Source organism: Lissotriton helveticus, chromosome 11 (assembly GCF_964261635.1).
Source record: "Lissotriton helveticus chromosome 11, aLisHel1.1, whole genome shotgun sequence".
Taxonomy (NCBI): Eukaryota; Metazoa; Chordata; class Amphibia; order Caudata; family Salamandridae; genus Lissotriton; species Lissotriton helveticus.
The window spans coordinates 1,082,503,664-1,082,530,444 of NC_136072.1; the positions used below are offsets into that span (position 1 = coordinate 1,082,503,664).

Sequence of the window (26,781 nt, forward strand, 5' to 3'; positions counted from 1 at the left end):
ACGTTCTCTTTTGTTTTCTCAGCTTTTTAAATACAGCAGTAATTTAGGGATTTATTTTCCTTGATGAGTTTTCGTTATTCTTTTATTTCTTCTCCTTTGTTCTCATCTTTGCTCCACGGATTCGCTTGGGTCAGTGATGGGCAGAGGACGGGCTTTGTTTCTGCTCTCTGAGGTGACTCGCAGTCCGGCGCATGGCTGGGCTCTTCCGAGGTCTCATATCCCATTCAAATGTGCACTAACCGCCCAGAAAGTTTTTTTCTGGGAGCGAAGGCATTTGTTATCAGTAGGAAAATGTGGAGAGGGTTCATACAGATTGTATGGAGTGTTTGAAACAGAACAAGAACTGACAAAGCTCTTGTTTTTGCCGTTTGACATTATGTAAAGTTTATTTCTAATGATTATAATGATTCTAATGATTATTGCGGTATTTTATATTCCAAACTTCAACAAGGGGGCCTATTTTCTTCCTTGCTCTAGGGCCATTTTTTCACCTGAGAGCCTTGAAAGACTGCATGGATCCTCTCTGATTTGAATTGGTGACAATGAGGTCAGGCAAAGAGCTCTTGTGTGGCTGCATCAGCCCAACTGGGCTACCAGATCTGGCACATTTGTATGCTGCATGCAGACGGAGACACACAACGTACACACAGCCATATATAGGGCAAGTATAAAAATCTGTATTGTGACGCAGCTGCGGCGTAAATGTTGCGGCCCATTTACAATGTGACGCATCTAGGGAGATGTGTCACATTGTAAAGTCCCGCATCACATTATACCTGCGTCAGGTATAATGTATGCAGGGTGGGCGTTCCCACGCTAAAAGCCTTCTAGAACTGACGCACTGAAATCTACAAGATTTCACTACATCACTCTACGCCTTCACTGTTTCAAAATCCCTACGCCTGCACAGACCAGGCATAAGTTATGACTCAGGGCTTTTTGCGTCACTTTCATGAGCATTTCCAGCAATGCGTCACTTTTGTGCCAACAGATGCGTCAGAATTTCTGACGCATTCGTTAATCCTTGCGCCATGGAGCGCAGTATTGTAAATACAGCACATTCATCGTGGCACAAGGACATTCAGCACTGACTCAAGGAAACTTATGCATCCATGCAGTTGCGTCAGGTCCTTGTGAATCTTCCCCTAAAATGTTTTGAAAACCAGGAAACCAGTATATTGTACCTCCTAAAGCTAAAAATGAAATGCAGCAAATGCAACTATGTAGTGCCATGAAATGGCAGACGTGCATTATGGAATATGGAAAAATGTATCTATTATTTATTTTCCTTTAAATTGATTGCCGTTCCTTCTCTAGTAAACATTTGAAGACAGTGGGACCTATGAGGATGCTATTATGAATTTGTGCTTCTTATATTTTCCACAAACCATGGTTAGCAGCCTAGATCTCATCTTTGTGTGAAGGTATATCTGCCTGAGCATCAAATCCATAACTTGGGAGGGTGCTGCTTACCTGGATAGCTATTTAGCATACAATTTCCCATAATTCTCTGCGTGTGGCTATCGACGGTTTGGGGCAGAGAGCTGATAGAAATTAGTAAAACAACACCATTATATGTCTTACATTGCCTAGCAGAAGCAGTGGAGGAGTAGTTATGCATAATCAGATAACATCTTTTGAAAAGGAATCATGTTCTTTGTAACATGAGGTACTAGGGCAAGTGTGCATGAAATTCACACTAAATTGTTTAGCTTTGCGCAGTGGCAGTATCGTAGCCAATGAGGTTTAACCGAGGCGCGATTATTGCTTATTGAAAACTTTACCCAATACCCCGTCATGGAGACTTGAAATATAGTCGAAATGGCAATTTTTGACATTCTCTTCGGAGACTGTAGAATATGTAATTAAAAAATAAGATAGTTTATTTTGCAATGCAATTTACTTGCAGGTTTGTGATCTATGACAAGGACAAAACGGTGACTCTATTTGGCTTCAGTTTACTCTTTACGTTCTCTTTTGTTTTCTCAGCTTTTTAAATACAGCAGTAATTTAGGGATTTATTTTCCTTGATGAGTTTTTGTTATTCTTTAATTTCTTCCCCTTTGTTCTCATCTTTGCTCCACGGATTCGCTTGGGTCAGTGATGGGCAGAGGACGGGCTTTGTTTCTGCTCTCTGAGGTGACTCGCAGTCCGGCGCAGGGCTGGGCTCTTCCGAGGTCTCATCTCCCATTCAAATGTGCACTAACCGCCCATAAAGTTTTTTTCTGGGAGCGAAGGCATTTGTTATCAGTAGGAAAATGTGGAGAGGGTTCATACAGATTGTATGGTGTGTTTGAAACAGAACAAGAACTGACAAAGCTCTTGTTTTTGCCGTTTGACATTATGTAAAGTTTATTTCTAATGCTCTTTGTGGCACTGAGTAATTGATGTTACCCAGCTCTATGACAGGGGCGTAGCTTCTGTTGGTGCAGCAGGTGCAGTTGCACTGGCGCCCACAGACCTGCGGGACCCACTGAACCCTGATTATTGCGGTATTTTATATTCCAAACTTCAACAAGGGGGCCTATTTTCTTCCTTGCTCTAGGGCCCATTTTTTCACCTGAGAGCCTTGAAAGACTGCATGGATCCTCTCTGATTTGAATTGGTGACAATGAGGTCAGGCAAAGAGCTCTTGTGTGGCTGCATCAGCCAAACTGGGCTCCCAGATCTGGCACATTTGTATGCTGCATGCAGACGGAGACACACAACGTACACACAGCCATATATAGGGCAAGTATAAAAATCTGTATTGTGACGCAGCTGCGGCATAAATGTTGCGGCCCATTTACAATGTGACGCATCTAGGGAGATGTGTCACATTGTAAAGTCCCGCATCATATTATACCTGCGTCAGGTATAATGTATGCAGGGTGGGCGTTCCCACGCTAAAAGCCTTCTAGAACTGACGCACTGAAATCTACAAGATTTCACTACATCACTCTACGCCTTCACTGTGTCAAAATCCCTACGCCTGCACAGACCAGGCATAAGTTATGACTCAGGGCTTTTTGCGTCACTTTCATGAGCATTTCCAGCAATGCGTCACTTTTGTGCCAACAGATGCGTCAGAATTTCTGACGCATCTGTTAATTCTTGCGCCATGGAGCGCTGTAATGTAAATACAGCACATTCATCGTGGCACAAGGACATTCAGCACTGACTCAAGGAAACTTATGCATCCATGCAGTTGCGTCAGGTCCTTGTGAATATTCCCCTAAAATGTTTTGAAAACCAGGAAACCAGTATATTGTACCTCCTAAAGCTAAAAATGAAATGCAGCAAATGCAACTATGTAGTGCCATGAAATGGCAGACGTGCATTATGGAATATGGAAAAATGTATCTATAATTTATTTTCCTTTAAATTGATTGCCGTTCCTTCTCTAGTAAACATTTGAAGACAGTGGGACCTATGAGGATGCTATTATGAATTTGTGCTTCTTATATTTTCCACAACCCATGGTTAGCAGCCTAGATCTCATCTTTGTGTGAAGGTATATCTGCCTGAGCATCAAATCCATAACTTGGGAGGGTGCTGCTTACCTGTACAGCTATTTAGCATACAATTTCCCATAATTCTCTGCGTGTGGCTATCGACGCTTTTGGGGCAGAGAGCTGATAGAACTTAGTAAAACAACACCATTATATGTCTTACATTGCCTATCAGAAGCAGTGGAGGAGTAGTTATGCATAAACAGATAACATCTTTTGAAAAGGAATCATGTTCTTTGTAACATGAGGTACTAGGGCAAGTGTGCATGAAATTCACACTAAATTGTTTAGCTTTGCGCAGTGGCAGTATCGTAGCCAATGAGGTTTAACCGAGGCGTGATTATTGCTTATTGAAATCTTTACCCAATACCCCGTCATGGAGACTTGAAATATAGTCCAAATGGCAATTTTTGAAAGTCTCTTCGGTGACTGGAGAGTATGTAATTAAAAAATAAGATAGTTTATTTTGCAATGCAATTTACTTGCAGGTTTGTGATCTGTGACAAGGACAAAACGGTGACTCTATTTGGCTTCAGTTTACTCTTTACGTTCTCTTTTGTTTTCTCAGCTTTTTAAATACAGCAGTAATTTAGGGATTTATTTTCCTTGATGAGTTTTCGTTATTCTTTTATTTCTTCCCCTTTGTTCTCATCTTTGCTCCACGGATTCGCTTGGGTCAGTGATGGGCAGAGGACGGGCTTTGTTTCTGCTCTCTGAGGTGACTCGCAGTCCGGCGCAGGGCTGGGCTCTTCCGAGGTCTCATCTCCTATTCAAATGTGCACTAACCGCCCAGAAAGTTTTTTTCTGGGAGCGAAGGCATTTGTTATCAGTAGGAAAATGTGGAGAGGGTTCATACAGATTGTATGGAGTGTTTGAAACAGAACAAGAACTGACAAAGCTCTTGTTTTTGCCGTTTGACATTATGTAAAGTTTATTTCTAATGATTATAATGATTATAATGATTATTGCGGTATTTTATATTCCAAACTTCAACAAGGGGGCCTATTTTCTTCCTTGCTCTAGGGCCATTTTTTCACCTGAGAGCCTTGAAAGACTGCATGGATCCTCTCTGATTTCAATTGGTGACAATGAGGTCAGGCAAAGAGCTCTTGTGTGGCTGCATCAGCCCAACTGGGCTACCAGATCTGGCACATTTGTATGCTGCATGCAGACGGAGACACACAACGTACACACAGCCATATATAGGACAAGTATAAAAATCTGTATTGTGACGCAGCTGCGGCGTAAATGTTGCGGCCCATTTACAATGTGACGCATCTAGGGAGATGTGTCACATTGTAAAGTCCCGCATCACATTATACCTGCGTCAGGTATAATGTATGCAGGGTGGGCGTTCCCACGCTAAAAGCCTTCTAGAACTGACGCACTGAAATCTACAAGATTTCACTACATCACTCTACGCCTTCACTGTATCAAAATCCCTACGCCTGCACAGACCAGGCATAAGTTATGACTCAGGGCTTTTTGCGTCACTTTCATGAGCATTTCCAGCAATGCGTCACTTTTGTGCCAACAGATGCGTCAGAATTTCTGACGCATCTGTTAATCCTTGCGCCATGGAGCGCAGTATTGTAAATACAGCACATTCATCGTGGCACAAGGACATTCAGCACTGACTCAAGGAAACTTATGCATCCATGCAGTTGCGTCAGGTCCTTGTGAATCTTCCCCTAAAATGTTTTGAAAACCAGGAAACCGGTATATTGTACCTCCTAAAGCTAAAAATGAAATGCAGCAAATGCAACTATGTAGTGCCATGAAATGGCAGACGTGCATTATGGAATATGGAAAAATGTATCTATAATTTATTTTCCTTTAAATTGATTGCCGTTCCTTCTCTAGTAAACATTTGAAGACAGTGGGACCTATGAGGATGCTATTATGAATTTGTGCTTCTTATATTTTCCACAAACCATGGTTAGCAGCCTAGATCTCATCTTTGTGTGAAGGTATATCTGCCTGAGCATCAAATCCATAACTTGGGAGGGTGCTGCTTACCTGGATAGCTATTTAGCATACAATTTCCCATAATTCTCTGCGTGTGGCTATCGACGGTTTGGGGCAGAGAGCTGATAGAAATTAGTAAAACAACACCATTATATGTCTTACATTGCCTAGCAGAAGCAGTGGAGGAGTAGTTATGCATAATCAGATAACATCTTTTGAAAAGGAATCATGTTCTTTGTAACATGAGGTACTAGGGCAAGTGTGCATGAAATTCACACTAAATTGTTTAGCTTTGCGCAGTGGCAGTATCGTAGCCAATGAGGTTTAACCGAGGCGCGATTATTGCTTATTGAAAACTTTACCCAATACCCCGTCATGGAGACTTGAAATATAGTCGAAATGGCAATTTTTGACATTGTCTTCGGAGACTGGAGAATATGTAATTAAAAAATAAGATAGTTTATTTTGCAATGCAATTTACTTGCAGGTTTGTGATCTATGACAAGGACAAAACGGTGACTCTATTTGGCTTCAGTTTACTCTTTACGTTCTCTTTTGTTTTCTCAGCTTTTTAAATACAGCAGTAATTTAGGGATTTATTTTCCTTGATGAGTTTTTGTTATTCTTTAATTTCTTCCCCTTTGTTCTCATCTTTGCTCCACGGATTCGCTTGGGTCAGTGATGGGCAGAGGACGGGCTTTGTTTCTGCTCTCTGAGGTGACTCGCAGTCCGGCGCAGGGCTGGGCTCTTCCGAGGTCTCATCTCCCATTCAAATGTGCACTAACCGCCCATAAAGTTTTTTTCTGGGAGCGAAGGCATTTGTTATCAGTAGGAAAATGTGGAGAGGGTTCATACAGATTGTATGGTGTGTTTGAAACAGAACAAGAACTGACAAAGCTCTTGTTTTTGCCGTTTGACATTATGTAAAGTTTATTTCTAATGCTCTTTGTGGCACTGAGTAATTGATGTTACCCAGCTCTATGACAGGGGCGTAGCTTCTGTTGGTGCAGCAAGTGCAGTTGCACTGGCGCCCACAGACCTGCGGGACCCACTGAACCCTGATTATTGCGGTATTTTATATTCCAAACTTCAACAAGGGGGCCTATTTTCTTCCTTGCTCTAGGGCCCATTTTTTCACCTGAGAGCCTTGAAAGACTGCATGGATCCTCTCTGATTTGAATTGGTGACAATGAGGTCAGGCAAAGAGCTCTTGTGTGGCTGCATCAGCCCAACTGGGCTCCCAGATCTGGCACATTTGTATGCTGCATGCAGACGGAGACACACAACGTACACACAGCCATATATAGGGCAAGTATAAAAATCTGTATTGTGACGCAGCTGCGGCATAAATGTTGCGGCCCATTTACAATGTGACGCATCTAGGGAGATGTGTCACATTGTAAAGTCCCGCATCATATTATACCTGCTTCAGGTATAATGTATGCAGGGTGGGCGTTCCCACGCTAAAAGCCTTCTAGAACTGACGCACTGAAATCTACAAGATTTCACTACATCACTCTACGCCTTCACTGTGTCAAAATCCCTACGCCTGCACAGACCAGGCATAAGTTATGACTCAGGGCTTTTTGCGTCACTTTCATGAGCATTTCCAGCAATGCGTCACTTTTGTGCCAACAGATGCGTCAGAATTTCTGACGCATCTGTTACTTCTTGCGCCATGGAGCGCTGTAATGTAAATACAGCACATTCATCGTGGCACAAGGACATTCAGCACTGACTCAAGGAAACTTATGCATCCATGCAGTTGCGTCAGGTCCTTGTGAATATTCCCCTAAAATGTTTTGAAAACCAGGAAACCAGTATATTGTACCTCCTAAAGCTAAAAATGAAATGCAGCAAATGCAACTATGTAGTGCCATGAAATGGCAGACGTGCATTATGGAATATGGAAAAATGTATCTATAATTTATTTTCCTTTAAATTGATTGCCGTTCCTTCTCTAGTAAACATTTGAAGACAGTGGGACCTATGAGGATGCTATTATGAATTTGTGCTTCTTATATTTTCCACAACCCATGGTTAGCAGCCTAGATCTCATCTTTGTGTGAAGGTATATCTGCCTGAGCATCAAATCCATAACTTGGGAGGGTGCTGCTTACCTGTACAGCTATTTAGCATACAATTTCCCATAATTCTCTGCGTGTGGCTATCGACGCTTTTGGGGCAGAGAGCTGATAGAACTTAGTAAAACAACACCATTATATGTCTTACATTGCCTATCAGAAGCAGTGGAGGAGTAGTTATGCATAAACAGATAACATCTTTTGAAAAGGAATCATGTTCTTTGTAACATGAGGTACTAGGGCAAGTGTGCATGAAATTCACACTAAATTGTTTAGCTTTGCGCAGTGGCAGTATCGTAGCCAATAAGGTTTAACCGAGGCGCGATTATTGCTTATTGAAAACTTTACCCAATACCCCGTCATGGAGACTTGAAATATAGTCGAAATGGCAATTTTTGACAGTCTCTTCGGAGACTGGAGAATATGTAATTAAAAAATAAGATAATTTATTTTGCAATGCAATTTACTTGCAGGTTTGTGATCTGTGACAAGGACAAAACGGTGACTCTATTTGGCTTCAGTTTACTCTTTACGTTCTCTTTTGTTTTCTCAGCTTTTTAAATACAGCAGTAATTTAGGGATTTATTTTCCTTGATGAGTTTTCGTTATTCTTTAATTTCTTCCCCTTTGTTCTCATCTTTGCTCCACGGATTCGCTTGGGTCAGTGATGGGTAGAGGACGGGCTTTGTTTCTGCTCTCTGAGGTGACTCGCAGTCCGGCGCAGGGCTGGGCTCTTCCGAGGTCTCATCTCCCATTCAAATGTGCACTAACCGCCCAGAAAGTTTTTTTCTGGGAGCGAAGGCATTTGTTATCAGTAGGAAAATGTGGAGAGGGTTCATACAGATTGTATGGTGTGTTTGAAACAGAACAAGAACTGACAAAGCTCTTGTTTTTGCCGTTTGACATTATGTAAAGTTTATTTCTAATGCTCTTTGTGGCACTGAGTAATTGATGTTACCCAGCTCTATGACAGGGGCGTAGCTTCTGTTGGTGCAGCAGGTGCAGTTGCACTGGCGCCCACAGACCTGCGGGACCCACTGAACCCTGATTATTGCGGTATTTTATATTCCAAACTTCAACAAGGGGGCCTATTTTCTTCCTTGCTCTAGGGCCCATTTTTTCACCTGAGAGCCTTGAAAGACTGCATGGATCCTCTCTGATTTGAATTGGTGACAATGAGGTCAGGCAAAGAGCTCTTGTGTGGCTGCATCAGCCCAACTGGGCTCCCAGATCTGGCACATTTGTATGCTGCATGCAGACGGAGACACACAACGTACACACAGCCATATATAGGGCAAGCATAAAAATCTGTATTGTGACGCAGCTGCGGCATAAATGTTGCGGCCCATTTGCAATGTGTCGCATCTAGGGAGATGTGTCACATTGTAAAGTCCCGCATCATATTATACCTGCGTCAGGTATAATGTATGCAGGGTGGGCGTTCCCACGCTAAAAGCCTTCTAGAACTGACGCACTGAAATCTACAAGATTTCACTACATCACTCTACGCCTTCACTGTGTCAAAATCCCTACGCCTGCACAGACCAGGCATAAGTTATGACTCAGGGCTTTTTGCGTCACTTTCATGAGCATTTCCAGCAATGCGTCACTTTTGTGCCAACAGATGCGTCAGAATTTCTGACGCATCTGTTAATTCTTGCGCCATGGAGCGCTGTAATGTAAATACAGCACATTCATCGTGGCACAAGGACATTCAGCACTGACTCAAGGAAACTTATGCATCCATGCAGTTGTGTCAGGTCCTTGTGAATATTCCCCTAAAATGTTTTGAAAACCAGGAAACCAGTATATTGTACCTCCTAAAGCTAAAAATGAAATGCAGCAAATGCAACTATGTAGTGCCATGAAATGGCAGACGTGCATTATGGAATATGGAAAAATTTATCTATAATTTATTTTCCTTTAAATTGATTGCCGTTCCTTCTCTAGTAAACATTTGAAGACAGTGGGACCTATGAGGATGCTATTATGAATTTTTGCTTCTTATATTTTCCACAACCCATGGTTAGCAGCCTAGATCTCATCTTTGTGTGAAGGTATATCTGCCTGAGCATCAAATCCATAACTTGGGAGGGTGCTGCTTACCTGTACAGCTATTTAGCATACAATTTCCCATAATTCTCTGCGTGTGGCTATCGACGCTTTTGGGGCAGAGAGCTGATAGAACTTAGTAAAACAACACCATTATATGTCTTACATTGCCTATCAGAAGCAGTGGAGGAGTAGTTATGCATAAACAGATAACATCTTTTGAAAAGGAATCATGTTCTTTGTAACATGAGGTACTAGGGCAAGTGTGCATGAAATTCACACTAAATTGTTTAGCTTTGCGCAGTGGCAGTATTGTAGCTAATGAGGTTTAACCGAGGCGCGATTATTGCTTATTGAAAACTTTACCCATTACCCCGTCATGAAGACTTGAAATATAGTACAAATGGCAATTTTTGACAGTCTCTTTGGTGACTGGAGAGTATGTAATTAAAAAATAAGATAGTTTATTTTGCAATGCAATTTACTTGCAGGTTTGTGATCTGTGACAAGGACAAAACGGTGACTCTATTTGGCTTCAGTTTACTCTTTACGTTCTCTTTTGTTTTCTCAGCTTTTTAAATACAGCAGTAATTTAGGGATTTATTTTCCTTGATGAGTTTTCGTTATTCTTTTATTTCTTCCCCTTTGTTCTCATCTTTGCTCCACGGATTCGCTTGGGTCAGTGATGGGCAGAGGACGGGCTTTGTTTCTGCTCTCTGAGGTGACTCGCAGTCCGGCGCAGGGCTGGGCTCTTCCGAGGTCTCATCTCCCATTCAAATGTGCACTAACCGCCCAGAAAGTTTTTTTCTGGGAGCGAAGGCATTTGTTATCAGTAGGAAAATGTGGAGAGGGTTCATACAGATTGTATGGAGTGTTTGAAACAGAACAAGAACTGACAAAGCTCTTGTTTTTGCCGTTTGACATTATGTAAAGTTTATTTCTAATGATTATAATGATTCTAATGATTATTGCGGTATTTTATATTCCAAACTTCAACAAGGGGGCCTATTTTCTTCCTTGCTCTAGGGCCATTTTTTCCCCTGAGAGCCTTAAAAGACTGCATGGATCCTCTCTGATTTGAATTGGTGACAATGAGGTCAGGCAAAGAGCTCTTGTGTGGCTGCATCAGCCCAACTGGGCTACCAGATCTGGCACATTTGTATGCTGCATGCAGACGGAGACACACAACGTACACACAGCCATATATAGGGCAAGTATAAAAATCTGTATTGTGACGCAGCTGCGGCGTAAATGTTGCGGCCCATTTACAATGTGACGCATCTAGGGAGATGTGTCACATTGTAAAGTCCCGCATCACATTATACCTGCGTCAGGTATAATGTATGCAGGGTGGGCGTTCCCACGCTAAAAGCCTTCTAGAACTGACGCACTGAAATCTACAAGATTTCACTACATCACTCTACGCCTTCACTGTGTCAAAATCCCTACGCCTGCACAGACCAGGCATAAGTTATGACTCAGGGCTTTTTGCGTCACTTTCATGAGCATTTCCAGCAATGCGTCACTTTTGTGCCAACAGATGCGTCAGAATTTCTGACGCATCTGTTTATCCTTCCGCCATGGAGCGCAGTATTGTAAATACAGCACATTCATCGTGGCACAAGGACATTCAGCACTGACTCAAGGAAACTTATGCATCCATGCAGTTGCGTCAGGTCCTTGTGAATCTTCCCCTAAAATGTTTTGAAAACCAGGAAACCAGGAAACCAGTATATTGTACCTCCTAAAGCTAAAAATGAAATGCAGCAAATGCAACTATGTAGTGCCATGAAATGGCAGACGTGCATTATGGAATATGGAAAAATGTATCTATAATTTATTTTCCTTTAAATTGATTGCCGTTCCTTCTCTAGTAAACATTTGAAGACAGTGGGACCTATGAGGATGCTATTATGAATTTGTGCTTCTTATATTTTCCACAACCCATGGTTAGCAGCCTAGATCTCATCTTTGTGTGAAGGTATATCTGCCTGAGCATCAAATCCATAACTTGGGAGGGTGCTGCTTACCTGGATAGCTATTTAGCATACAATTTCCCATAATTCTCTGCGTGTGGCTATCGACGGTTTGGGGCAGAGAGCTGATAGAAATTAGTAAAACAACACCATTATATGTCTTACATTGCCTAGCAGAAGCAGTGGAGGAGTAGTTATGCATAAACAGATAACATCTTTTGAAAAGGAATCATGTTCTTTGTAACATGAGGTACTAGGGCAAGTGTGCATGAAATTCACACTAAATTGTTTAGCTTTGCGCAGTGGCAGTATCGTAGCCAATGAGGTTTAACCGAGGCGCGATTATTGCTTATTGAAAACTTTACCCAATGCCCCGTCATGGAGACTTGAAATATAGTTGAAATGGCAATTTTTGACATTCTCTTCGGAGACTGGAGAATATGTAATTAAAAAATAAGATAGTTTATTTTGCAATGCAATTTACTTGCAGGTTTGTGATCTATGACAAGGACAAAACGGTGACTCTATTTGGCTTCAGTTTACTCTTTACGTTCTCTTTTGTTTTCTCAGCTTTTTAAATACAGCAGTAATTTAGGGATTTATTTTCCTTGATGAGTTTTCGTTATTCTTTTATTTCTTCCCCTTTGTTCTCATCTTTGCTCCACGGATTCGCTTGGGTCAGTGATGGGCAGAGGACGGGCTTTGTTTCTGCTCTCTGAGGTGACTCGCAGTCCGGCGCAGGGCTGGGCTCTTCCGAGGTCTCATCTCCCTTTCAAATGTGCACTAACCGCCCAGAAAGTTTTTTTCTGGGAGCGAAGGCATTTGTTATCACTAGGAAAATGTGGAGAGGGTTCATACAGATTGTATGGTGTGTTTGAAACAGAACAAGAACTGACAAAGCTCTTGTTTTTGCCGTTTGACATTATGTAAAGTTTATTTCTAATGCTCTTTGTGGCACTGAGTAATTGATGTTACCCAGCTCTATGACAGGGGCGTAGCTTCTGTTGGTGCAGCAGGTGCAGTTGCACTGGCGCCCACAGATCTGCGGGACCCACTGAACCCTGATTATTGCGGTATTTTATATTCCAAACTTCAACAAGGGGGCCTATTTTCTTCCTTGCTCTAGGGCCCATTTTTTCACCTGAGAGCCTTGAAAGACTGCATGGATCCTCTCTGATTTGAATTGGTGACAATGAGGTCAGGCAAAGAGCTCTTGTGTGGCTGCATCAGCCCAACTGGGCTCCCAGATCTGGCACATTTGTATGCTGCATGCAGACGGAGACACACAACGTACACACAGCCATATATAGGGCAAGTATAAAAATCTGTATTGTGACGCAGCTGCGGCATAAATGTTGCGGCCCATTTACAATGTGACGCATCTAGGGAGATGTGTCACATTGTAAAGTCCCGCATCATATTATACCTGCGTCAGGTATAATGTATGCAGGGTGGGCGTTCCCACGCTAAAAGCCTTCTAGAACTGACGCACTGAAATCTACAAGATTTCACTACATCACTCTACGCCTTCACTGTGTCAAAATCCCTACGCCTGCACAGACCAGGCATAAGTTATGACTCAGGGCTTTTTGCGTCACTTTCATGAGCATTTCCAGCAATGCGTCACTTTTGTGCCAACAGATGCGTCAGAATTTCTGACGCATCTGTTAATTCTTGCGCCATGGACCGCTGTAATGTAAATACAACACATTCATCGTGGCACAAGGACATTCAGCACTGACTCAAGGAAACTTATGCATCCATGCAGTTGCGTCAGGTCCTTGTGAATATTCCCCTAAAATGTTTTGAAAACCAGGAAACCAGTATATTGTACCTCCTAAAGCTAAAAATGAAATGCAGCAAATGCAACTATGTAGTGCCATGAAATGGCAGACGTGCATTATGGAATATGGAAAAATGTATCTATAATTTATTTTCCTTTATATTGATTGCCGTTCCTTCTCTAGTAAACATTTGAAGACAGTGGGACCTATGAGGATGCTATTATGAATTTGTGCTTCTTATATGTTCCACAACCCATGGTTAGCAGCCTAGATCTCATCTTTGTGTGAAGGTATATCTGCCTGAGCATCAAATCCATAACTTGGGAGGGTGCTGCTTACCTGTACAGCTATTTAGCATACAATTTCCCATAATTCTCTGCGTGTGGCTATCGACGCTTTTGGGGCAGAGAGCTGATAGAACTTAGTAAAACAACACCATTATATGTCTTACATTGCCTATCAGAAGCAGTGGAGGAGTAGTTATGCATAAACAGATAACATCTTTTGAAAAGGAATCATGTTCTTTGTAACATGAGGTACTAGGGCAAGTGTGCATGAAATTCACACTAAATTGTTTAGCTTTGCGCAGTGGCAGTATCGTAGCCAATGAGGTTTAACCGAGGCGTGATTATTGCTTATTGAAAACTTTACCCAATACCCCGTCATGGAGACTTGAAATATAGTCCAAATGGCAATTTTTGACAGTCTCTTCGGTGACAGGAGAATATGTAATTAAAAAATAAGATAGTTTATTTTGCAATGCAATTTACTTGCAGGTTTGTGATCTGTGACAAGGACAAAACGGTGACTCTATTTGGCTTCAGTTTACTCTTTACGTTCTCTTTTGTTTTCTCAGCTTTTTAAATACAGCAGTAATTTAGGGATTTATTTTCCTTGATGAGTTTTCGTTATTCTTTTATTTGTTCCCCTTTGTTCTCATCTTTGCTCCACAGATTCGCTTGGGTCAGTGATGGGCAGAGGACGGGCTTTGTTTCTGCTCTCTGAGGTGACTCGCAGTCCGGCGCAGGGCTGGGCTCTTCCGAGGTCTCATCTCCTATTCAAATGTGCACTAACCGCCCAGAAAGTTTTTTTCTGGGAGCGAAGGCATTTGTTATCAGTAGGAAAATGTGGAGAGGGTTCATACAGATTGTATGGAGTGTTTGAAACAGAACAAGAACTGACAAAGCTCTTGTTTTTGCCGTTTGACATTATGTAAAGTTTATTTCTAATGATTATAATGATTCTAATGATTATTGCGGTATTTTATATTCCAAACTTCAACAAGGGGGCCTATTTTCTTCCTTGCTCTAGGGCCATTTTTTCACCTGAGAGCCTTGAAAGACTGCATGGATCCTCTCTGATTTGAATTGGTGACAATGAGGTCAGGCAAAGAGCTCTTGTGTGGCTGCATCAGCCCAACTGGGCTACCAGATCTGGCACATTTGTATGCTGCATGCAGACGGAGACACACAACGTACACACAGCCATATATAGGGCAAGTATAAAAATCTGTATTGTGACGCAGCTGCGGCGTAAATGTTGCGCCCCATTTACAATGTGACGCATCTAGGGAGATGTGTCACATTGTAAAGTCCCGCATCACATTATACCTGCGTCAGGTATAATGTATGCAGGGTGGGCGTTCCCACGCTAAAAGCCTTCTAGAACTGACGCACTGAAATCTACAAGATTTCACTACATCACTCTACGCCTTCACTGTATCAAAATCCCTACGCCTGCACAGACCAGGCATAAGTTATGACTCAGGGCTTTTTGCGTCACTTTCATGAGCATTTCCAGCAATGCGTCACTTTTGTGCCAACAGATGCGTCAGAATTTCTGACGCATCTGTTAATCCTTGCGCCATGGAGCGCAGTATTGTAAATACAGCACATTCATCGTGGCACAAGGACATTCAGCACTGACTCAAGGAAACTTATGCATCCATGCAGTTGCGTCAGGTCCTTGTGAATCTTCCCCTAAAATGTTTTGAAAACCAGGAAACCAGTATATTGTACCTCCTAAAGCTAAAAATGAAATGCAGCAAATGCAACTATGTCGTGCCATGAAATGGCAGACGTGCATTATGGAATATGGAAAAATTTATCTATAATTTATTTTCCTTTAAATTGATTGCCGTTCCTTCTCTAGTAAACATTTGAAGACAGTGGGACCTATGAGGATGCTATTATGAATTTGTGCTTCTTATATTTACCACAACCCATGGTTAGCAGCCTAGATCTCATCTTTGTGTGAAGGTATATCTGCCTGAGCATCAAATCCATAACTTGGGAGGGTGCTACTTACCTGGATAGCTATTTAGCATACAATTTCCCATAATTCTCTGCGTGTGGCTATCGACGGTTTGGGGCAGAGAGCTGATAGAAATTAGTAAAACAACACCATTATATGTCTTACATTGCCTAGCAGAAGCAGTGGAGGAGTAGTTATGCATAAACAGATAACATCTTTTGAAAAGGAATCATGTTCTTTGTAACATGAGGTACTAGGGCAAGTGTGCATGAAATTCACACTAAATTGTTTAGCTTTGCGCAGTGGCAGTATCGTAGCCAATGAGGTTTAACCGAGGCGCGATTATTGCTTATTGAAAACTTTACCCAATACCCCGTCATGGAGACTTGAAATATAGTCGAAATGGCAATTTTTTACATTCTCTTCGGAGACTGGAGAATATGTAATAAAAAAATAAGATAGTTTATTTTGCAATGCAATTTACTTGCAGGTTTGTGATCTATGACAAGGACAAAACGGTGACTCTTTGGCTTCAGTTTACTCTTTACGTTCTCTTTTGTTTTCTCAGCTTTTTAAATGCAGCAGTAATTTAGGGATTTATTTTCCTTGATGAGTTTTCGTTATTCTTTAATTTCTTCCCCTTTGTTCTCATCTTTGCTCCACGGATTCGCTTGGGTCAGTGATGGGCAGAGGACGGGCTTTGTTTCTGCTCTCTGAGGTGACTCGCAGTCCGGCGCAGGGCTGGGCTCTTCCGAGGTCTCATCTCCCATTCAAATGTGCACTAACCGCCCATAAAGTTTTTTTCTGGGAGCGAAGGCATTTGTTATCAGTAGGAAAATGTGGAGAGGGTTCATACAGATTGTATGGTGTGTTTGAAACAGAACAAGAACTGACAAAGCTCTTGTTTTTGCCGTTTGACATTATGTAAAGTTTATTTCTAATGCTCTTTGTGGCACTGAGTAATTGATGTTACCCAGCTCTATGACAGGGGCGTAGCTTCTGTTGGTGCAGCAGGTGCAGTTGCACTGGCGCCCACAGACCTGCGGGACCCACTGAACCCTGATTATTGCGGTATTTTATATTCCAAACTTCAACAAGGGGGCCTATTTTCTTCCTTGCTCTAGGGCCCATTTTTTCACCTGAGAGCCTTGAAAGACTGCATGGATCCTCTCTGATTTGAATTGGTGACAATGAGGTCAGGCAAAGAGCTCTTGTGTGGCTGCATCAGCCCAACTGGGCTCCCAGATCTGGCACATTTGTATGCTGCATGCAGACGGAGACACACAACGTACACACAGCCATATATAGGGCAAGTATAAAAATCTGTATTGTGACGCAGCTGCGGCATAAATGTTGCGGCCCATTTACAATGTGACGCATCTAGGGAGATGTGTCACATTGTAAAGTCCCGCATCATATTATACCTGCGTCAGGTATAATGTATGCAGGGTGGGCGTTCCCACGCTAAAAGCCTTCTAGAACTGACGCACTGAAATCTACAAGATTTCACTACATCACTCTACGCCTTCACTGTGTCAAAATCCCTACGCCTGCACAGACCAGGCATAAGTTATGACTCAGGGCTTTTTGCGTCACTTTCATGAGCATTTCCAGCAATGCGTCACTTTTGTGCCAACAGATGCGTCAGAATTTCTGACGCATCTGTTAATTCTTGCGCCATGGAGCGCTGTAATGTAAATACAACACATTCATCGTGGCACAAGGACATTCAGCACTGACTCAAGGAAACTTATGCATCCATGCAATTGCGTCAGGTCCTTGTGAATATTCCCCTAAAATGTTTTGAAAACCAGGAAACCAGTATATTGTACCTCCTAAAGCTAAAAATGAAATGCAGCAAATGCAACTATGTAGTGCCATGAAATGGCAAACGTGCATTATGGAATATGGAAAAATGTATCTATAATTTATTTTCCTTTAAATTGATTGCCGTTCCTTCTCTAGTAAACATTTGAAGACAGTGGGACCTATGAGGATGCTATTATGAATTTGTGCTTCTTATATTTTCCACAACCCATGGTTAGCAGCCTAGATCTCATCTTTGTGTGAAGGTATATCTGCCTGAGCATCAAATCCATAACTTGGGAGGGTGCTGCTTACCTGTAAAGCTATTTAGCATACAATTTCCCATAATTCTCTGCGTGTGGCTATCGACGCTTTTGGGGCAGAGAGCTGATAGAACTTAGTAAAACAACACCATTATATGTCTTACATTGCCTATCAGAAGCAGTGGAGGAGTAGTTATGCATAAACAGATAACATCTTTTGAAAAGGAATCATGTTCTTTGTAACATGAGGTACTAGGGCAAGTGTGCATGAAATTCACACTAAATTGTTTAGCTTTGCGCAGTGGCAGTATCGTAGCCAATGAGGTTTAACCGAGGCGTGATTATTGCTTATTGAAAACTTTACCCAATACCCTGTCATGGAGACTTGAAATATAGTCCAAATGGCAATTTTTGACAGTCTCTTCGGTGACTGGAGAGTATGTAATTAAAAAATAAGATAGTTTATTTTGCAATGCAATTTACTTGCAGGTTTGTGATCTGTGACAAGGACAAAACGGTGACTCTATTTGGCTTCAGTTTACTCTTTACGTTCTCTTTTGTTTTCTCAGCTTTTTAAATACAGCAGTAATTTAGGGATTTATTTTCCTTGATGAGTTTTCGTTATTCTTTTATTTCTTCCCCTTTGTTCTCATCTTTGCTCCACGGATTCGCTTGGGTCAGTGATGGGCAGAGGACGGGCTTTGTTTCTGCTCTCTGAGGTGACTCGCAGTCCGGCGCAGGGCTGGGCTCTTCCGAGGTCTCATCTCCTATTCAAATGTGCACTAACCGCCCAGAAAGTTTTTTTCTGGGAGCGAAGGCATTTGTTATCAGTAGGAAAATGTGGAGAGGGTTCATACAGATTGTATGGAGTGTTTGAAACAGAACAAGAACTGACAAAGCTCTTGTTTTTGCCGTTTGACATTATGTAAAGTTTATTTCTAATGATTATAATGATTCTAATGATTATTGCGGTATTTTATATTCCAAACTTCAACAAGGGGGCCTATTTTCTTCCTTGCTCTAGGGCCATTTTTTCACCTGAGAGCCTTGAAAGACTGCATGGATCCTCTCTGATTTGAATTGGTGACAATGAGGTCAGGCAAAGAGCTCTTGTGTGGCTGCATCAGCCCAACTGTGCTACCAGATCTGGCACATTTGTATGCTGCATGCAGACGGAGACACACAACGTACACACAGCCATATATAGGGCAAGTATAAAAATCTGTATTGTGACGCAGCTGCGGCGTAAATGTTGCGCCCCATTTACAATGTGACGCATCTAGGGAGATGTGTCACATTGTAAAGTCCCGCATCACATTATACCTGCGTCAGGTATAATGTATGCAGGGTGGGCGTTCCCACGCTAAAAGCCTTCTAGAACTGACGCACTGAAATCTACAAGATTTCACTACATCACTCTACGCCTTCACTGTGTCAAAATCCCTACGCCTGCACAGACCAGGCATAAGTTATGACTCAGGGCTTTTTGCGTCACTTTCATGAGCATTTCCAGCAATGCGTCACTTTTGTGCCAACAGATGCGTCAGAATTTCTGACGCATCTGTTAATTCTTGCGCCATGGAGCGCTGTAAGGTAAATACAGCACATTCATCGTGGCACAAGGACATTCAGCACTGACTCAAGGAAACTTATGCATCCATGCAGTTGCGTCAGGTCCTTGTGAATATTCCCCTAAAATGTTTTGAAAACCAGGAAACCAGTATATTGTACCTCCTAAAGCTAAAAATGAAATGCAGCAAATGCAACTATGTAGTGCCATGAAATGGCAGACGTGCATTAGGGAATATGGAAAAATGTATCTATAATTTATTTTCCTTTAAATTGATTGCCGTTCCTTCTCTAGTAAACATTTGAAGACAGTGGGACCTATGAGGATGCTATTATGAATTTGTGCTTCTTATATTTTCCACAACCCATGGTTAGCAGCCTAGATCTCATCTTTGTGTGAAGGTATATCTGCCTGAGCATCAAATCCATAACTTGGGAGGGTGCTGCTTACCTGGACAGCTATTTAGCATACAATTTCCCATAATTCTCTGCGTGTGGCTATCGACGGTTTGGGGCAGAGAGCTGATAGAAATTAGTAAAACAACACCATTATATGTCTTACATTGCCTATCAGAAGCAGTGGAGGAGTAGTTATGCATAAACAGATAACATCTTTTGAAAAGGAATCATGCTCTTTGTAACATGAGGTACTAGGGCAAGTGTGCATGAAATTCACACTAAATTGTTTAGCTTTGCGCAGTGGCAGTATCGTAGCCAATGAGGTTTAACCGAGGCGCGATTATTGCTTATTGAAAACTTTACCCAATACCCCGTCATGGAGACTTGAAATATAGTCGAAATGGCAATTTTTGACAGTCTCTTCGGAGACTGGAGAATATGTAATTAAAAAATAAGATAGTTTATTTTGCAATGCAATTTACTTGCAGGTTTGTGATCTGTGACAAGGCCAAAACGGTGACTCTATTTGGCTGCAGTTTACTCTTTACGTTCTCTTTTGTTTTCTCAGCTTTTTAAATACAGCAGTAATTTAGGGATTTATTTTCCTTGATGAGTTTTCATTATTCTTTAATTTCTTCCCCTTTGTTCTCATCTTTGCTCCACGGATTCGCTTGGGTCAGTGATGGGCAGAGGACGGGCTTTGTTTCTGCTCTCTGAGGTGACTCGCAGTCCGGCGCAGGGCTGGGCTCTTCTGAGGTCTCATCTCCCATTCAAATGTGCACTAACCGCCCAGAAAGTTTTTTTCTGGGAGCGAAGGCATTTGTTATCAGTAGGAAAATGTGGAGAGGGTTCATACAGATTGTATGGTGTGTTTGAAACAGAACAAGAACTGACAAAGCTCTTGTTTTTGCCGTTTGACATTATGTAAAGTTTATTTCTAATGCTCTTTGTGGCACTGAGTAATTGATGTTACCCAGCTCTATGACAGGGGCGTAGCTTCTGTTGGTGCAGCAGCTGCAGTTGCACTGGCGCCCACAGACCTGCGGGTCCCACTGAACCCTGATTATTGCGGTATTTTATATTCCAAACTTCAACAAGGGGGCCTATTTTCTTCCTTGCTCTAGGGCCCATTTTTTCACCTGAGAGCCTTGAAAGACTGCATGGATCCTCTCTGATTTGAATTGGTGACAATGAGGTCAGGCAAAGAGCTCTTGTGTGGCTGCATCAGCCCAACTGGGCTCCCAGATCTGGCACATTTGTATGCTGCATGCAGACGGAGACACACAACGTACACACAGCCATATATAGGGCAAGTATAAAAATCTGTATTGTGACGCAGCTGCGGCATAAATGTTGCGGCCCATTTACAATGTGACGCATCTAGGGAGATGTGTCACATTGTAAAGTCCCGCATCATATTATACCTGCGTCAGGTATAATGTATGCAGGGTGGGCGTTCCCACGCTAAAAGCCTTCTAGAACTGACGCACTGAAATCTACAAGATTTCACTACATCACTCTACGCCTTCACTGTGTCAAAATCCCTACGCCTGCACAGACCAGGCATAAGTTATGACTCAGGGCTTTTTGCGTCACTTTCATGAGCATTTCCAGCAATGCGTCACTTTTGTGCCAACAGATGCGTCAGAATTTCTGACGCATCTGTTAATTCTTGCGCCATGGAGCGCTGTAAGGTAAATACAGCACATTCATCGTGGCACAAGGACATTCAGCACTGACTCAAGGTAAACGTATGCATCCATGCAGTTGCGTCAGGTCCTTGTGAATATTCCCCTAAAATGTTTTGAAAACCAGGAAACCAGTATATTGTACCTCCTAAAGCTAAAAATGAAATGCAGCAAATGCAACTATGTAGTGCCATGAAATGGCAGACGTGCATTATGGAATATGGAAAAATGTATCTATAATTTATTTTCCTTTAAATTGATTGCCGTTCCTTCTCTAGTAAACATTTGAAGACAGTGGGACCTATGAGGATGCTATTATGAATTTGTGCTTCTTATATTTTCCACAACCCATGGTTAGCAGCCTAGATCTCATCTTTGTGTGAAGGTATATCTGCCTGAGCATCAAATCCATAACTTGGGAGGGTGCTGCTTACCTGTACAGCTATTTAGCATACAATTTCCCATAATTCTCTGCGTGTGGCTATCGACGCTTTTGGGGCAGAGAGCTGATAGAACTTAGTAAAACAACACCATTATATGTCTTACATTGCCTATCAGAAGCAGTGGAGGAGTAGTTATGCATAAACAGATAACATCTTTTGAAAAGGAATCATGTTCTTTGTAACATGAGGTACTAGGGCAAGTGTGCATGAAATTCACACTAAATCGTTTAGCTTTGCGCAGTGGTAGTATCATAGCCAATGAGGTTTAACCGAGGCGCGATTATTGCTTATTGAAAACTTTACCCAATACCCCGTCATGGAGACTTGAAATATAGTCGAAATGGCAATTTTTGACAGTCTCTCCGGAGACTGGAGAATATGTAATTAAAAAATTAAAATAGTTTATTTTGCAATGCAATTTACTTGCAGGTTTGTGATCTGTGACAAGGGCAAAACGGTGACTCTATTTGGCTTCAGTTTACTCTTTACGTTCTCTTTTGTTTTCTCAGCTTTTTAAATACAGCAGTAATTTAGGGATTTATTTTCCTTGATGAGTTTTCGTTATTCTTTTATTTCTTCCCCTTTGATCTCATCTTTGCTCCACGGATTCGCTTGGGTCAGTGATGGGCAGAGGACTGGCTTTGTTTCTGCTCTCTGAGGTGACTCGCAGTTCGGCGCAGGGCTGGGCTCTTCAAAAGGTCTCATCTCCCATTCAAATGTGCACTAACCGCCCAGAAAGTTTTTTTCTGGGAGCGAAGGCATTTGTTATCAGTAGGAAAATGTGGAGAGGGTTCATACAGATTGTATGGAGTGTTTGAAACAGAACAAGAACTGACAAAGCTCTTGTTTTTGCCGTTTGACATTATGTAAAGTTTATTTCTAATGCTCTTTGTGGCACTGAGTAATTGATGTTACCCAGCTCTATGACAGGGGCGTAGCTTCTGTTGGTGCAGCAGGTGCAGTTGCACTGGCGCCCACAGACCTGCGGGACCCACTGAACCCTGATTATTGCGGTATTTTATATTCCAAACTTCAACAAGGGGGCCTATTTTCTTCCTTGCTCTAAGGCCCATTTTTTCACCTGAGAGCCTTGAAAGACTGCATGGATCCTCTCTGATTTGAATTGGTGACAATGAGGTCAGGCAAAGAGCTCTTGTGTGGCTGCATCAGCCCAACTGGGCTACCAGATCTGGCACATTTGTATGCTGCATGCAGACGGAGACACACAACGTACACACAGCCATATATAGGGCAAGTATAAAAATCTGTATTGTGACGCAGCTGCGGCATAAATGTTGCGGCCCATTTACAATGTGACGCATCTAGGGAGATGTGTCACATTGTAAAGTCCCGCATCATATTATACCTGCGTCAGGTATAATGTATGCAGGGTGGGCGTTCCCACGCTAAAAGCCTTCTAGAACTGACGCACTGAAATCTACAAGATTTCACTACATCACTCTACGCCTTCACTGTGTCAAAATCCCTACGCCTGCACAGACCAGGCATAAGTTATGACTCAGGGCTTTTTGCGTCACTTTCATGAGCATTTCCAGCAATGCGTCACTTTTGTGCCAACAGATGCGTCAGAATTTCTGACGCATCTGTTAATTCTTGCGCCATGGAGCGCTGTAATGTAAATACAACACATTCATCGTGGCACAAGGACATTCAGCACTGACTCAAGGAAACTTATGCATCCATGCAGTTGCGTCAGGTCCTTGTGAATATTCCCCTAAAATGTTTTGAAAACCAGGAAACCAGTATATTGTACCTCCTAAAGCTAAAAATGAAATGCAGCAAATGCAACTATGTAGTGCCATGAAATGGCAGACGTGCATTATGGAATATGGAAAAATGTATCTATAATTTATTTTCCTTTAAATTGATTGCCGTTCCTTCTCTAGTAAACATTTGAAGACAGTGGGACCTATGAGGATGCTATTATGAATTTGTGCTTCTTATATTTTCCACAACCCATGGTTAGCAGCCTAGATCTCATCTTTGTGTGAAGGTATATCTGCCTGAGCATCAAATCCATAACTTGGGAGGGTGCTGCTTACCTGTACAGCTATTTAGCATACAATTTCCCATAATTCTCTGCGTGTGGCTATCGACGCTTTTGGGGCAGAGAGCTGATAGAACTTAGTAAAACAACACCATTATATGTCTTACATTGCCTATCAGAAGCAGTGGAGGAGTAGTTATGCATAAACAGATAACATCTTTTGAAAAGGAATCATGTTCTTTGTAACATGAGGTACTAGGGCAAGTGTGCATGAAATTCACACTAAATCGTTTAGCTTTGCGCAGTGGCAGTATCGTAGCCAATGAGGTTTAACCGAGGCGCGATTATTGCTTATTGAAAACTTTACCCAATACCCCGTCATGGAGACTTGAAATATAGTCGAAATGGCAATTTTTGACAGTCTCTCCGGAGACTGGAGAATATGTAATTAAAAAATTAAAATAGTTTATTTTGCAATGCAATTTACTTGCAGGTTTGTGATCTGTGACAAGGGCAAAACGGTGACTCTATTTGGCTTCAGTTTACTCTTTACGTTCTCTTTTGTTTTCTCAGCTTTTTAAATACAGCAGTAATTTAGGGATTTATTTTCCTTGATGAGTTTTCGTTATTCTTTAATTTCTTCCCCTTTGTTCTCATCTTTGCTCCACGGATTCGCTTGGGTCAGTGATGGGCAGAGGACGGGCTTTGTTTCTGCTCTCTGAGGTGACTCGCAGTCCGGCGCAGGGCTGGGCTCTTCCGAGGTCTCATCTCCCATTCAAATGTGCACTAACCGCCCATAAAGTTTTTTTCTGGGAGCGAAGGCATTTGTTATCAGTAGGAAAATGTGGAGAGGGTTCATACAGATTGTATGGTGTGTTTGAAACAGAACAAGAACTGACAAAGCTCTTGTTTTTGCCGTTTGACATTATGTAAAGTTTATTTCTAATGCTCTTTGTGGCACTGAGTAATTGATGTTACCCAGCTCTATGACAGGGGCGTAGCTTCTGTTGGTGCAGCAGGTGCAGTTGCACTGGCGCCCACAGACCTGCGGGACCCACTGAACCCTGATTATTGCGGTATTTTATATTCCAAACTTCAACAAGGGGGCCTATTTTCTTCCTTGCTCTAGGGCCCATTTTTTCACCTGAGAGCCTTGAAAGACTGCATGGATCCTCTCTGATTTGAATTGGTGACAATGAGGTCAGGCAAAGAGCTCTTGTGTGGCTGCATCAGCCCAACTGGGCTCCCAGATCTGGCACATTTGTATGCTGCATGCAGACGGAGACACACAACGTACACACAGCCATATATAGGGCAAGTATAAAAATCTGTATTGTGACGCAGCTGCGGCATAAATGTTGCGGCCCATTTACAATGTGACGCATCTAGGGAGATGTGTCACATTGTAAAGTCCCGCATCATATTATACCTGCGTCAGGTATAATGTATGCAGGGTGGGCGTTCCCACGCTAAAAGCCTTCTAGAACTGACGCACTGAAATCTACAAGATTTCACTACATCACTCTACGCCTTCACTGTGTCAAAATCCCTACGCCTGCACAGACCAGGCATAAGTTATGACTCAGGGCTTTTTGCGTCACTTTCATGAGCATTTCCAGCAATGCGTCACTTTTGTGCCAACAGATGCGTCAGAATTTCTGACGCATCTGTTAATTCTTGCGCCATGGAGCGCTGTAATGTAAATACAACACATTCATCGTGGCACAAGGACATTCAGCACTGACTCAAGGAAACTTATGCATCCATGCAGTTGCGTCAGGTCCTTGTGAATATTCCCCTAAAATGTTTTGAAAACCAGGAAACCAGTATATTGTACCTCCTAAAGCTAAAAATGAAATGCAGCAAATGCAACTATGTAGTGCCATGAAATGGCAAACGTGCATTATGGAATATGGAAAAATGTATCTATAATTTATTTTCCTTTAAATTGATTGCCGTTCCTTCTCTAGTAAACATTTGAAGACAGTGGGACCTATGAGGATGCTATTATGAATTTGTGCTTCTTATATTTTCCACAACCCATGGTTAGCAGCCTAGATCTCATCTTTGTGTGAAGGTATATCTGCCTGAGCATCAAATCCATAACTTGGGAGGGTGCTGCTTACCTGTACAGCTATTTAGCATACAATTTCCCATAATTCTCTGCGTGTGGCTATCGACGCTTTTGGGGCAGAGAGCTGATAGAACTTAGTAAAACAACACCATTATATGTCTTACATTGCCTATCAGAAGCAGTGGAGGAGTAGTTATGCATAAACAGATAACATCTTTTGAAAAGGAATCATGTTCTTTGTAACATGAGGTACTAGGGCAAGTGTGCATGAAATTCACACTAAATTGTTTAGCTTTGCGCAGTGGCAGTATCGTAGTCAATGAGGTTTAACCGAGGCGTGATTATTGCTTATTGAAAACTTTACCCAATACCCCGTCATGGAGACTTGAAATATAGTCCAAATGGCAATTTTTGACAGTCTCTTCGGTGACTGGAGAGTATGTAATTAAAAAATAAGATAGTTTATTTTGCAATGCAATTTACTTGCAGGTTTGTGATCTGTGACAAGGACAAAACGGTGACTCTATTTGGCTTCAGTTTACTCTTTACGTTCTCTTTTGTTTTCTCAGCTTTTTAAATACAGCAGTAATTTAGGGATTTATTTTCCTTGATGAGTTTTCGTTATTCTTTTATTTCTTCCCCTTTGTTCTCATCTTTGCTCCACGGATTCGCTTGGGTCAGTGATGGGCAGAGGACGGGCTTTGTTTCTGCTCTCTGAGGTGACTCGCAGTCCGGCGCAGGGCTGGGCTCTTCCGAGGTCTCATCTCCCATTCAAATGTGCACTAACCGCCCATAAAGTTTTTTTCTGGGAGCGAAGGCATTTGTTATCAGTAGGAAAATGTGGAGAGGGTTCATACAGATTGTATGGAGTGTTTGAAACAGAACAAGAACTGACAAAGCTCTTGTTTTTGCCGTTTGACATT

General features: G+C 42.1%; 13 non-coding genes across 13 annotated transcripts; all 13 read left to right on the plus strand.

The window, feature by feature from the left end:
• Positions 1-1,710: 1,710 nt before the first annotated feature.
• LOC144793663 (U4 spliceosomal RNA) lies at positions 1,711-1,850 on the plus strand. The gene has a single exon (XR_013603141.1). It is a non-coding gene; the product is annotated as a U4 spliceosomal RNA (small nuclear RNA).
• Positions 1,851-3,780: 1,930 nt separating this feature from the next.
• LOC144793956 (U4 spliceosomal RNA) lies at positions 3,781-3,920 on the plus strand. The gene has a single exon (XR_013603402.1). It is a non-coding gene; the product is annotated as a U4 spliceosomal RNA (small nuclear RNA).
• Positions 3,921-5,747: 1,827 nt separating this feature from the next.
• On the plus strand, positions 5,748-5,887 carry LOC144793890 (U4 spliceosomal RNA). Its single transcript, XR_013603342.1, has one exon. It is a non-coding gene; the product is annotated as a U4 spliceosomal RNA (small nuclear RNA).
• A 1,930-nt stretch (positions 5,888-7,817) lies between these two features.
• LOC144793804 (U4 spliceosomal RNA) lies at positions 7,818-7,957 on the plus strand. Its single transcript, XR_013603268.1, has one exon. It is a non-coding gene; the product is annotated as a U4 spliceosomal RNA (small nuclear RNA).
• A 1,930-nt stretch (positions 7,958-9,887) lies between these two features.
• Positions 9,888-10,027, plus strand: LOC144793095 (U4 spliceosomal RNA). Its single transcript, XR_013602760.1, has one exon. It is a non-coding gene; the product is annotated as a U4 spliceosomal RNA (small nuclear RNA).
• A 1,835-nt stretch (positions 10,028-11,862) lies between these two features.
• LOC144793758 (U4 spliceosomal RNA) lies at positions 11,863-12,002 on the plus strand. The gene has a single exon (XR_013603227.1). It is a non-coding gene; the product is annotated as a U4 spliceosomal RNA (small nuclear RNA).
• A 1,930-nt stretch (positions 12,003-13,932) lies between these two features.
• On the plus strand, positions 13,933-14,072 carry LOC144793895 (U4 spliceosomal RNA). Its single transcript, XR_013603347.1, has one exon. It is a non-coding gene; the product is annotated as a U4 spliceosomal RNA (small nuclear RNA).
• Positions 14,073-15,899: 1,827 nt separating this feature from the next.
• Positions 15,900-16,039, plus strand: LOC144793778 (U4 spliceosomal RNA). Its single transcript, XR_013603245.1, has one exon. It is a non-coding gene; the product is annotated as a U4 spliceosomal RNA (small nuclear RNA).
• Positions 16,040-17,967: 1,928 nt separating this feature from the next.
• LOC144792984 (U4 spliceosomal RNA) lies at positions 17,968-18,107 on the plus strand. Its single transcript, XR_013602660.1, has one exon. It is a non-coding gene; the product is annotated as a U4 spliceosomal RNA (small nuclear RNA).
• Positions 18,108-19,934: 1,827 nt separating this feature from the next.
• On the plus strand, positions 19,935-20,074 carry LOC144793641 (U4 spliceosomal RNA). The gene has a single exon (XR_013603121.1). It is a non-coding gene; the product is annotated as a U4 spliceosomal RNA (small nuclear RNA).
• A 1,931-nt stretch (positions 20,075-22,005) lies between these two features.
• On the plus strand, positions 22,006-22,145 carry LOC144793910 (U4 spliceosomal RNA). Its single transcript, XR_013603360.1, has one exon. It is a non-coding gene; the product is annotated as a U4 spliceosomal RNA (small nuclear RNA).
• Positions 22,146-24,077: 1,932 nt separating this feature from the next.
• On the plus strand, positions 24,078-24,217 carry LOC144793668 (U4 spliceosomal RNA). Its single transcript, XR_013603145.1, has one exon. It is a non-coding gene; the product is annotated as a U4 spliceosomal RNA (small nuclear RNA).
• Positions 24,218-26,148: 1,931 nt separating this feature from the next.
• LOC144792985 (U4 spliceosomal RNA) lies at positions 26,149-26,288 on the plus strand. The gene has a single exon (XR_013602661.1). It is a non-coding gene; the product is annotated as a U4 spliceosomal RNA (small nuclear RNA).
• The last annotated feature ends 493 nt before the right edge of the window (positions 26,289-26,781 follow it).